Source organism: Rattus rattus, chromosome 1 (genome assembly GCF_011064425.1).
Source record: "Rattus rattus isolate New Zealand chromosome 1, Rrattus_CSIRO_v1, whole genome shotgun sequence".
NCBI lineage: Eukaryota > Metazoa > Chordata > Mammalia > Rodentia > Muridae > Rattus > Rattus rattus.
Window position 1 is genome coordinate 155652099 of NC_046154.1, and position 11513 is coordinate 155663611.

An 11513-nucleotide genomic window follows, 5' to 3' on the forward strand; every position below is an offset into this window, starting at 1 on the left:
TTCATAATATCTATCCCAACTCCTTCTTGTTTTAGAACAGTCATCCTAAAGGATATAAGTGGTTTTCTCAGTATAGCCAATACCGGAACAGCTGGAGCTATATAGGGAGACCCTGTTTCAAACAGACAAAACAAACAAACAAAAAGGGCATAGTTAACTCCAGGACTCAGGAGGCAGAGGCGGGCGAATCTCTGAGTTTGAGGCCAGCCTGGTCTAGAAAGCAAGTTCCAGGAAACCCTGTCTGGAAAAAATCAAAAAGAAGAAAGAAAGAAGGCTGGAGAGATGGCTCAGTGGTTAAGAGCACTGACTGCTCTTCCAGAGGTCCTGAGTTCAATTCCCAGTTGGTTCACAACCATCTGTAATAAGATCTGATACCCTCTTCTGGTGCCTCTGAACAAATATATAAATCTTTAAAACAAAAGAAAAGAAAAAGAAAGAAAGAAGCAAACAAAGGGAAAGAAAAGAAAATGAAAAAAATGTTTTTAAATAAAATTGTACTGTTTTATTTTGAGTCAGAGTCTCACTCTTTAGCACAGACTGGCCTCAAGCTCAGTCCTGCTAAGCTTCTTTCCTCTAGAATGAGAGACATGAGCTACTGCACCCAGCTTGAATTTTAGCTGATACATAGAGGCGTAAAACATATACTAACAATTACTAGTTTTGGGGTTGGGGATTTAGCTCAGTGGTAGAGTGCTTGCCTAGCATGCACAAGGCCCTGGGTTCGGTCCCCAGCTCCAAAAAAAAGGAAAAAAAAAAAAAAAAAACAAACAAAACAATTACTAGTGTTTTCACAAATGTATATACTGTATAATATTTACATTAGGTCACATCTTTCTCCCTTTAAACATTTATTATTTGTGATGAAAACATTAAACTGTTTTTTTCTTTCCAGTGGCAAGGTTTTGTTAACATTCTAGTCCAATCCCTAAACTCACAAGCAAACTGACCCTAAAAAAAATAACTACTTCACATGTCTGAAACCTTTAAAAAAAAATTACACACACACACATCAGGCTTGTACAACAAATATCTTTACCAGCTGAGCCATCTTTCATGGCCCTTAGTATAACTCTGTATATACCTAAGATGCTAGAAAAAATATATACAATATATGTGTGTATGTATGTATATATTTTCAAGACAGGATTTCTCTGTGCAGCCCTGGCAGTCTTGAAATTGGCTTTATAGACCAGGCTGGTCTGTAACCCAGAGGTTCAGTTATCTCTGCCTCCCAAGTGCTGGGATCAAAGGTATGCACCGCCACTGCCTGACATTTTTATTTATTTGTGTCTTTGTGTGTTTATCTACATATTCAAATTCCATAATATGCTTGTAGTCACAGACCAACTCTCAAGGGTTGTAACTGGTTCCCTCCAGCCACTTGTGAACTTAGGTCCCCAGACCAATGCACAAACACTGCTGAGCTCTCATACCAGTCTTTTATGGAGATAGTCCCTTGTATGCTGACCTTTTCTCCTTTGTAAAATGGAGTAAATAATTATCTATTTCCCGTAAGTGTGAGTGAAACAAAGTGAAGCAACATATAAGCAACCTATAGAAAGTTCTTGAGCTCAGTGAACACCTCCACAGCTTGGTGAACACTGCTACATCAGTCCCATTATGATTAGTTACTGTCTCCAGTGTGTATCCTTTTGAATACCATGTAACCAACATTTGAGGACCTTAAGTGAACATTGCCAAAAACTAGCATCTTAGTTACCTCCAGAGGTAACTATGTGCCCCCTATCGCCCCTCACCCCATCCCCACCCCACCCCCCACAAGATGGCTCAGCTGGTAAAGATATTTGTTGCATAAGCCTGAAAACCTTGCAAAACCTGCAAAACCCGGAATCCACAGGAAGGAGAACCAAGTCTCCAGAGTTGTCCTTCGGTTTGCATACACAAGACATCGCACACATTGGTCTGAGTGTACATACATACTAACCGATGCTAACTGTAAACTAACCTAAATACTAAGATTATCCTAGAACTGCGGAGAGTTGAGGCTCACACCTGTAACCTTAGCACTCAGGAGGATTGACACAGTTCTATGTATACTTGATCTACACAGAGCTCCAAGCCAGCCAGGGCTGCACAGTGAAACCCTGTTAGAAAGCAAATCACATTCTAGGGTAGATCAAGGAGGTTCAACTACATACCCAGAAAACATCGGATACATTTCGAAGTTGCTTGCAGACCTTCACAGAGAAGCCTGCCTAGTTTTCTGAGCCCTCACTCAAAAAGCATAACTTCTCTTTTTTCCCCCTCCCCCCTTTTTATCTCTTTAGATGGTGGCTCAAATCCTAAGCAAGATTCCTCCTCACTGTGGAAATTCTCGGTTTTTCTCTGATAACTCTCCTCACAATGCAGCTGCTTACGGACCTCCACTGGATGGATCTGCCTGCTTTCTCGGACCCTAACTTAAAAGACATAGTTTTTTTCTTCCTCATACTCCACCTCCTTCCTCCCAATGTCTGCCCGGACCGATGGCCTGCCAGCCCTATTGTTTTCCTCTCAAATTCTGATAAAATGGTCCTGGAGCTTCAAAAAAAAACAAAAAAAAAAAAAAAAAAAAAAAAACACTTTTTTTTTTTTTTTTTTTTTTTGAGCTGGGACTGAACCTAGGGCCTTGCACTTGCTAGGCAAGCGCTCTACCACTGAACTAAATCCACAACCCCGAAAAAAACACATTTTTAATGGAAAAAAAAAGTTTAAAACAGGCATGATGACACACTCCTGTAATCTCAGCACTTGGGAGGTAGAAGCAGGAAGATCATTAGTTCAAGGTTATCTTCAGCTATATGGTGAGTTTGAGACCAGCTTGGGCTACAGACGTGTCTCAGAAAAAGGAGGGGAGACAGCAGTTGAGTCTTGAGATGCATAAAAGTCATCCCCCCCCCCCAGATATGCTACTAGCTTTTATAGTCCACACATGAACTATCCAATACATTTAGGGCCACAAAAGCAGAATGACCCAGATATACAAACTGATATACAGGTTAGGTCAAAGGGCATTTAAACAACGCTTGCTGGAAAGCACAGTTCTGGTGAAGACATTCACATTTTTTTTTTAAAGATTTATTTATTATATGTAAGTACACTGTAGCTGTCTTCAGACACACCAGAAGAGGACATCAGATCTCATTACAGATGGTTGTGAGCCACCATGTGGTTGCTGGGATTTGAACTTAGGACCTCTAGAAGAGCAGTCAGTGCTCTTAACCACTGAGCCATCTCTCCAGCCCAGACATTCACATTTTTATGTTGCTGGATGTCAAACCCACATCCAACACCCATCAAGCATCTACCTGTGAGCTTCATCCTAGTAGATTTTTATATTTTTAAAGGGAGGTTCAGAGTTTTGTAGAGGGTATGGGGAAGGGAGCAGGGTTCTGGGGTTCTGCTCAGGAAGTACATGGGAGGAGAGAGAATTCCAACTCTCTGGCATGTGTGCTCAAACTCCTTCCTGTTTCTCCATTATATTGCTCTCATTTTTCTACATCTAATCAGTTTCTAACTCTTATTTCTCAGGAGCCCAGCACTAGGGTTCTCTCTGGTTTGTTTTCTTTTGCTGGTCTTTTTCTTGTGAGGGGATCTCACCTCGTTGCTTAGTCTGGCTCCCAACTCAAATTCCTAATTACCCTCCAAGTAGGCAGGGTTGTAGGCAGTACCACTATGCCCAGGCTAAGAGTTGTTTGGAAGAGGGAAGTAGAAATTATTTGTGGTAACTTTTAGGAAAGGAGAATTTATCCCACCTGATTCAGTATAACCAAGTCTGTGATCTTTCTAGAACATGCACTGAAAAAACAAAAACTTAATTCTTCTTTTTTTTTTTTTTTTTCTTCTTTTTCGGAGCTGGGGACTGAACCCAGGGCCTTGCGCTTACTAGGCAAGTGCTCTACCGCTGAGCTAAATCCCCAACCCCCAAAAACTTCATTCTTACTGGGTGTGGTAGCAGACACACTCCCAGCTCTTGGGAGGCAGAGGCAGACAAATCTAGGTCAAAGATGAGGCTAGCCTGGTCTACATAGTGAGTTCCAAGACTGCCAGGGCTACAAATAGAGATACTGTCTCAATAAAACAAACAAAAACCAACCCACAAAAAAAGTGGGGTTTTTTTGTGGTTTGGTTTTGTTTGTTCCTTATGACTGCCAAAACTAGAAGAGAGGGTTGGATCCCCTGCAGAGAGGGTTGATCAGTGTGGCTGGAGTTGCAAGCGGCAGTATGCTGTCAGGTATGGGCGCTGGAAATCATACTCGGGTCCTCTGGAAAAACAACAAGCACTCTTAGCCTCTGAGTCATCATCTCTCCAGCACATTTTCTTTTTTTAAATATAAAGTCTCACAAAGTTGCCCAAACTGGCCTGGAGGTCATTTTGTGAAGAACATAACACGGAGGTGGGTGTGGTTGTACAGGCCTTGGAATCCTAGCCCTGGGGATACAGACACAAAGGGCTCAGAGCTGGAGGACAGTCTCAATTACAAAACGACTGTGAGACCAACCTAGGCTACCTCACAGACACAGACAGACAGACAGACACGCGCGTGCAGGCGTGCGCATGCACACACACTCCTTTACTGTTTGTAACAACATTCATGAATGTTCCCCCTACTCAGGTAGCTGAAGCAGGACAATTGTGATCCTGTTTCAAAACAAAACAGAGAAAAGAAAAAGAAAAAAATACGGGGTTGTGGATTTAGCTCAGTGGTAGAGCCCTGGGTTCGGTCCCCAGCTTCCCAAAAAATAAAAATTTTAATTAAGAATCACAAGTATAGGGGTTGGGGATTTAGCTCAGTGGTATAGCCCTTGCCTAGGAAGCGCAAGGCCCTGGGTTTGGTCCCCAGCTCTGAAAAAAAGAAAAAAAAAAAAAAAGAATTAAAAAAAAAAAAAAAGAATCACAAGTATAGGATTCGGAGATGGGCTTGATCTGTCTGATGAAAGATGTCTGTGATGTCACTCTTGGCCCCTCTGGATCAGGGTGGAGAACAGAGGTGAATGCAGACGTGCGTGCTGGACGGTAGCCAGACACAGGCCAGTTCATGTGTGCTCAAAAGTAAGATGGCTGGCCAGTGGGCTAGTGAAGGTCTCGATACCTTATCAAAGCCAAGGGCACCCACCTATACCCTATCCACAATTAAAAAAAAAAAATCTCCTTCCAATGACGGCCTTGTCTGCCCCAAGTACTCTCTAATGAAATGATCTAAAAAGTTGACTTTATCTCCTTGTAAAGAGATATAAAAGCAAGGGTAGGGAGAACTAGAAAAAAGAAGCCTGAGGACTCTCTGGGCTTGGTCCTCAGCACCATTTAAAGCCAGGTGTGGTAGTACTCACCGGTTGTATTCCTAGCTCTTGAGAGGAGAATCAGGAGTTCAAGGTCATCTTTCTTTACCATCTTCGACGTAACCTGTACTATGTAAAACTGTCTCAAAGAGAAAGAGACCCAGAGGGAGAAGTTTTTGCGTAAGCATACACATGTGCACACAATGGGCATGAAACACTGCTTGCCTGTGAAGAGGGGTCAGATCACTTGGAACCAGAGTTACAAGCTACCTTGTGGCTGCTGGGAACTGGACTTGGGTCCTCTATAAGTGCATAGGAACGCTGAGCCATCTCTCCAGTTCCACCCTCACACTGAGACAGGGCCTTCCAGTATTTTCTATGTAGATCAGACTGACGTTAGATTGCAGAGATCTGCCTGCCTTTGCTTCCCAAATGCTGGGATTAAAGGTGTCCTACTCTATTCTTTGAAATAAAGTCTCAGGCTGGCCTTGAACTCACTACATAGCTAAGGATGACCTGGAGTTTCTACCTCCCAAATGCTAGGATTCCAGGCATTGGCCCTGGAAGGCTCTAAGGCTGGATTCTATTCATTCTCAGAATGGACAGTACTGACTATATAGCTCTTCCTACCTTTCTTTCTTTTTTTATGTATGTGAATACACTGTCGCTGTCTTCAGACACACCAGAAAAGGGCATCAGATCCCATTACAGATGGTTGTAAGCCACCAAGTGGTTGCTGGGATTTGAACTCAGGACCTCTGGACAAGTAGCCTGTCTATATAGCTCTATTCATGTGTTTTCTTCACACCTGAGACATGAGTTTTACCTAGAACTAGCTGTCTCTAAAACAGGTAACTTGCCTGACCCCAATGGCATTCATGATCTCAATTCAACTGCTTGGTTCTCTCAAAAGAAACTACTGGGGCTGGAGAGATGGCTCAGCGGTTAAGAGCACTGTCTGCTCATCCAGAGGTCAAGAGTTCAATTCCCAGCAACCACATGGTGGCTCACAACCATCTATAATGAGATTTGGTGCCCTCTTTTGGCCTGCACGTGTACATGCAGGTGCAACGCTGTATACATAATAAATAAATCTTAAAAAAAAAAAAACAAACTACTGTATGGGTCAAATTTCCACGTTTATATCATTGGATACTGGTAACTTCACATAGCTTATCACAATAAGTGTAAGATCATGAGGATGACACTGAGCCAAAACACTGACTGAGGGACTGTCCTTCAATGGTAAAACTTGCCTTCCCTGAACCTCTGTTCTATCCTCAGTCAAACCTGGCAACAGCAACAACAAAGAAAACTATTAACTTGAAAGAGTTTTAACAATTCCTTGTATAAAACAATCAGATAGTAGCAACAAAAATGTGCTGGTGTCATGGAATAACTCTAATCCCAGCACTGAAGAAACCGAGTCAAGATGAACAAGGCGGCCAGCCGGTAATCCCAGTACTTGGGAGGCAGAGACAGGGATTTCCAGAGGAACAGGACAGCCACACTAATCAAAGACCCTTTCTTGACATGTAAGGTGGAGAGTGATCAAAGCAGACACATCATGGTGCATGCATGTGTATCCACAAATACACACAAGCACTCACCATGCACACAACACACATTTCACATGCAAAAGGGAGACAGGGTACTCAGAAAAGCAGATGTGGAATAGTGATCTGAGAAAAGGCATGTGTTCAAAGGGCCTTTCTGTCCTTGTTTTCAGGAGTACACTACAGAGCCCAGACTGACCTCTGACTCATGTTCATCCTGTGGTTCAGCAGCTAGGAGCGCTGGTTGCTACCACAAGGAATTGGAGTTTGGGTTACCAGCATGTCTGAGGCAGGCATTAACCACCACCCGTAACTCCACTTCCACAGGGTCTAGCGCCCTCTTCTGGCCTTCGCGGGAACTACATGAATGGGTGCATGTCCATGTAGACCAAACTTCCTTAGCTTCAGAACGCTGGGATCCCAGGTGTGTACATCTGTGCCAGCTTTCTGACTCTCGATTCTATCCTATTTTCTGATGACAGGCATGTGCCACAACACCTTGCTTTATTTTTTTCCTTTAAAGACAGGATCTTATATAGTCCCGCATGGCCTCAGAATGGCTTTGGGGGATCAATCTTGGACTCCTGACCCTGCCTCTCTGGCCCAAATGCAGGCATTCCAGGAATGAGGTACACACACACACACACACACACACACACACACACACACACACACACATTCACTGACTTTTAAGAGGTTCAGCCGGACTCGTTCAGCTTCTTCAGCAAAGGTTCTCTCTCCCTCCCCAGGTGATTAGTGAGATCAGCTATCACAGGCCCCTACACCCAGCTCTAACTAACTGTTGTCTGACAAGCAAATCCAGGGCTTTTTTTTTTTTTTTCGGAGCTGGGGACCGAACCCAGGGCCTTGCGCTTGCTAGGCAAGCGCTCTACCGCTGAGCTAACTCCCCAGCCCCAAAGTCCAGGGCTTCTTCTAACGCTGAGGTACACCCCAGACCCACTCTTACCTCTTGCTCCCAGACTGTGAAACAGGGACTCGTTTTGCCAATATTTTTTGTTTTGTTTTGTTTTGTTTTTGAGACAGTTTCTCTGTGTAACCCTAGCTGCCTTGGAACTCACTCTGTAGACCAGGCTGGCCCTGAACTCAAAGATCCCGTTGTCTCTGTCAAGTGCTGGATTAAAGGCTCCACCTTGGTACTGATCTTTTAATCTTGACTATCTTGGCTTTCTATTGCTGTGATTAAACACCACTACCAAAAGCAAGGAAGGCGGGAAAGGGTTTACTTCAGCTTACAGGCCCTCATCACAGTTTATGGAAGCAGGGGCTGGGGGGAACACTACTTACTGTCTTGCACACACTGCTTCCTTATACAACCCAGGATCACCTGTGCAGAGGTAGCCTCACCTGCAGTGGGCTGGGCCCTCCCACATCAACTATTAAGCCCTTAACCTACCCACTTGCTTGCAGGCTCTTCTGATGGAGGCATTTTCTCAAGCGAGATTCCCTTTCTCCAAATAACTCCAGCTTATGTCAAGCTGAAAAAAAAAAACAACTAGGACACTTTCCAAATATAATTTAGATTCAAGAATCCTTGCTGACAGAATATAATTTTCGTGCTTTTCCAACCGTCTCCAAGCAAAAGCGAACTTCAATGAATACTAGGGGAAACACTGCCATCTGCTGGGAAAAGCAGGTCATGCTTCCTTTAGGAACCATTCTAGGGTGGATCAGAAGTTGGAGGGGCGAGGTGATTTATTTCTATTATTTTTGGGCGGTGAGTACATGTGTGAGTTAGAGGACTCCACTCCTGGAGTCGTTTCTCCACTTTCACTTTACATGGGTTCCTTCCAGGAGCAAACCCAGGCAGATGCTGGATTCAGATGTGAACAGCACATGAACGGCCCTAAGCCGTTTCAGTGGCGCCAGTGTTCGCTGCTGTTGCTCTGTTGCTGAATTTTGAAGTGGGGCTCACTGTGTAGTGGAGGCTAGCTTTGAACTGTTCGTCCTTCAGTCTCTACCTCAAAAGATCAAAATGCACCTGGGGCTACTTCTAGAGGCAAGTCTTTGCCCAGTCAGCTCCCATTTAAAGGGAAAAATGCAATGAAGTAGACACTCACTACTGGATATGTGAAAAGCTAACTCAAAGAAACAGGTTTGTAGAGGAAGCAAATAACTTCTGGGTAATAATTTGAAATCCTCTAACCTGTGGCATTTTCCTCTTGAACAGATCTAAAAGCTTCAGAGAAATAACAATTTTCCCATGAAACAAGTGTATGCCTTTGCATACTTAAGAAACCCCTATTAGGGTTGGAAAGATGGTCCAGTGCATAAGGTTCTGGCCACACAAACTTAAAGAACTGAGTTCAAATCCCCAACACCCACATTAAAAAAAACTGGGAGTCTGTAACTCCAGTGTCAAGATGAGGTGCTGCTGTCCGTTCAGTCTAGCCAAATCTGCTAGGTCCAGGTTCACTGTGAGATCCTCACTCAAAAAATAAGATGGGGGTGGTGGTAGCTGGAGAGATGGCTCAGCGGTTAAGAACATTTGCTGCTCTTGCAGAGGACCCAAATTCAGTTCCCGGCGCCGATACAGCAACTCACAATCATCTGTAACTCTGGTCACCTCTCTGGTCTCCAGAGGCCCCAGATACACACACACACACACACACACACACACACACACACACACACACACACCACTATAGAAATAAGGGGAAAGCCAGGCCTGGTGGCACCAGCATTTAGGAGGCACAGGAAGGTGGATCTCTGTGAGTTCCAGGCCAGTGTAACTCAATGTGACCCTGTCTCAAAAACAAAACAAAAACTTTTTTTAAAAAGATTTATTTATTTTCTGTATGTGAGTACACTGTCTCTGTCTTCAGACACACCAGAAGAGGGCATCAGATCCCATTACAGATGGTTGTGAGCCACCATGTGGGTGCTGGGAATTGAACTCATGACTCTGGAAGAGCATTCAGTGCTCTTAACCACTGAGCCATCTCTCCAGCCCCAAAACAAAAGCTTTTTAAAAACGGACTAAGTAGAGATCCACTGAGAAAGATATCTGGGGTTTACCCTCTGTTCTCCATGTGTGCACAAGCACTCTCTGTCTTTCTTTCTCACACATGCACACACAACGAATGATGAACGAATATTGAGTATTCAACAGTCTTTTTTTAAAAGATTTATTTATTTTATGTATATGAGCATGCTGTTGCTGACACACCAGAAGAGGGCATTAGATCCAAATACAGATGGTTGTGAGCCACCATGTGGTGCTGGGAATTGAACTCATGACTCTGGAAGAGTAGTCAGTGCTCTTAACCACTGAGCTATCTCTCCAGTCCCTTGAGGGACTTTTTTTTTTTTTTTTTTTGGTTCTTTTTTTTTTGAGCTGGGGACCCGAACCCAGGGCCTTGTGCTTCCTAGGCAAGCGCTCTACCGCTGAGCTAAATCCCCAACCCCCGACTTTTTTTTTTTAAGATTTATTTTTATTTATTATCTATAAGTAGCTGTCTTCAGACACACCAGAAGAGGGCATCAGATCCCATTACAGGTAGTTGTGAGCCACCATGTGGTTGCTGGGATTTGAACTCAGGATCTTTGAAAGAACAGTCAAAATCTTTTTTTTTTTTTTTTTTTTTTTTTTTTTTCCGAACTGGGGACCCGAACCCAGGGCCTTGTGCTTGCTAGGCAAGCGCTCTACCGCTGAGCTAAACCCCCAACCCCTTATGTTTTCTTTTTTTTTTTTTTTTTTTTCCGGAGCTGGGGACTGAACCCAGGACCTTGCGCTTCCTAGGTAAGCGCTCTACCACTGAGCCAAATCCCCAACCCCAAAAATCTTAACAGTCCTAACCACTGAGCCATCTCTCCAGCTCCCCTTGATTGAATTGAATTCTTAATTGAATCAGGCATGGTGTCCCAGATGTGTGTGATCTCAGCCACTCAGGACACAGAGGCAGAAGGCAGCCAATTTGAGCCCAGCAATATAACTAACTAGTCCCCATCTCATAAACCAAAACCATGGATGGGAATGCAGAGCTGGAATAGTGCTTACCGAGCATGCAAGACTCCTTCGGTTCAGTCCCTCACCTGGAATGAAGCTGGAGAAGGCAATTTAGGTCTATAATCCCTGCACTTGAAGTAGAAGCAGAAGGGTCAGAGGTTCAAGGGTATCCTTGGATAGCAAGTAAAAGGGCACTCCAGGAGACACCGCATCTGAAAAGCCAGGAGTGAGCCAGGCAGCAAACTGCAGTCTGTGAATTAGAGGAAGTTCTTTGGATAAGAGAGCAGATAAGCCATAGAGGGGACAGAAGGAAAAACAAACAGAAGGTTCACCTGGTTTCAAACTAAACACACCCTCCAAAGTGGTTCTAGGTACACACAGAAGCAAGGTTTTGATGTTTATTTTCCCATGGTTACATTTTGTTTGTGGCAAGGTCTCCTTGCATAGCCTCACTCTCACCGAGCTTGCACACCTATCCTGCTGCCTGAGCTTCTCAGAGGTTGGGATCTACAAGGAGTGTATGGCCACCACTCCTGGCCAGGATCTTGGTCATTTAAATTCAAAAGTTAAATGAAATGTCTTGTAAGGTAGCCTGGGCACCTCAGGAGACAGTTCGCAGTACTCTCCCAGAGAACACCTAATTTAGTTGTCAATTTTGGAAGAGGCTGCGTGGAGGCAAAGCTTGTCATCAGAGATTTCTGTCTAATTTC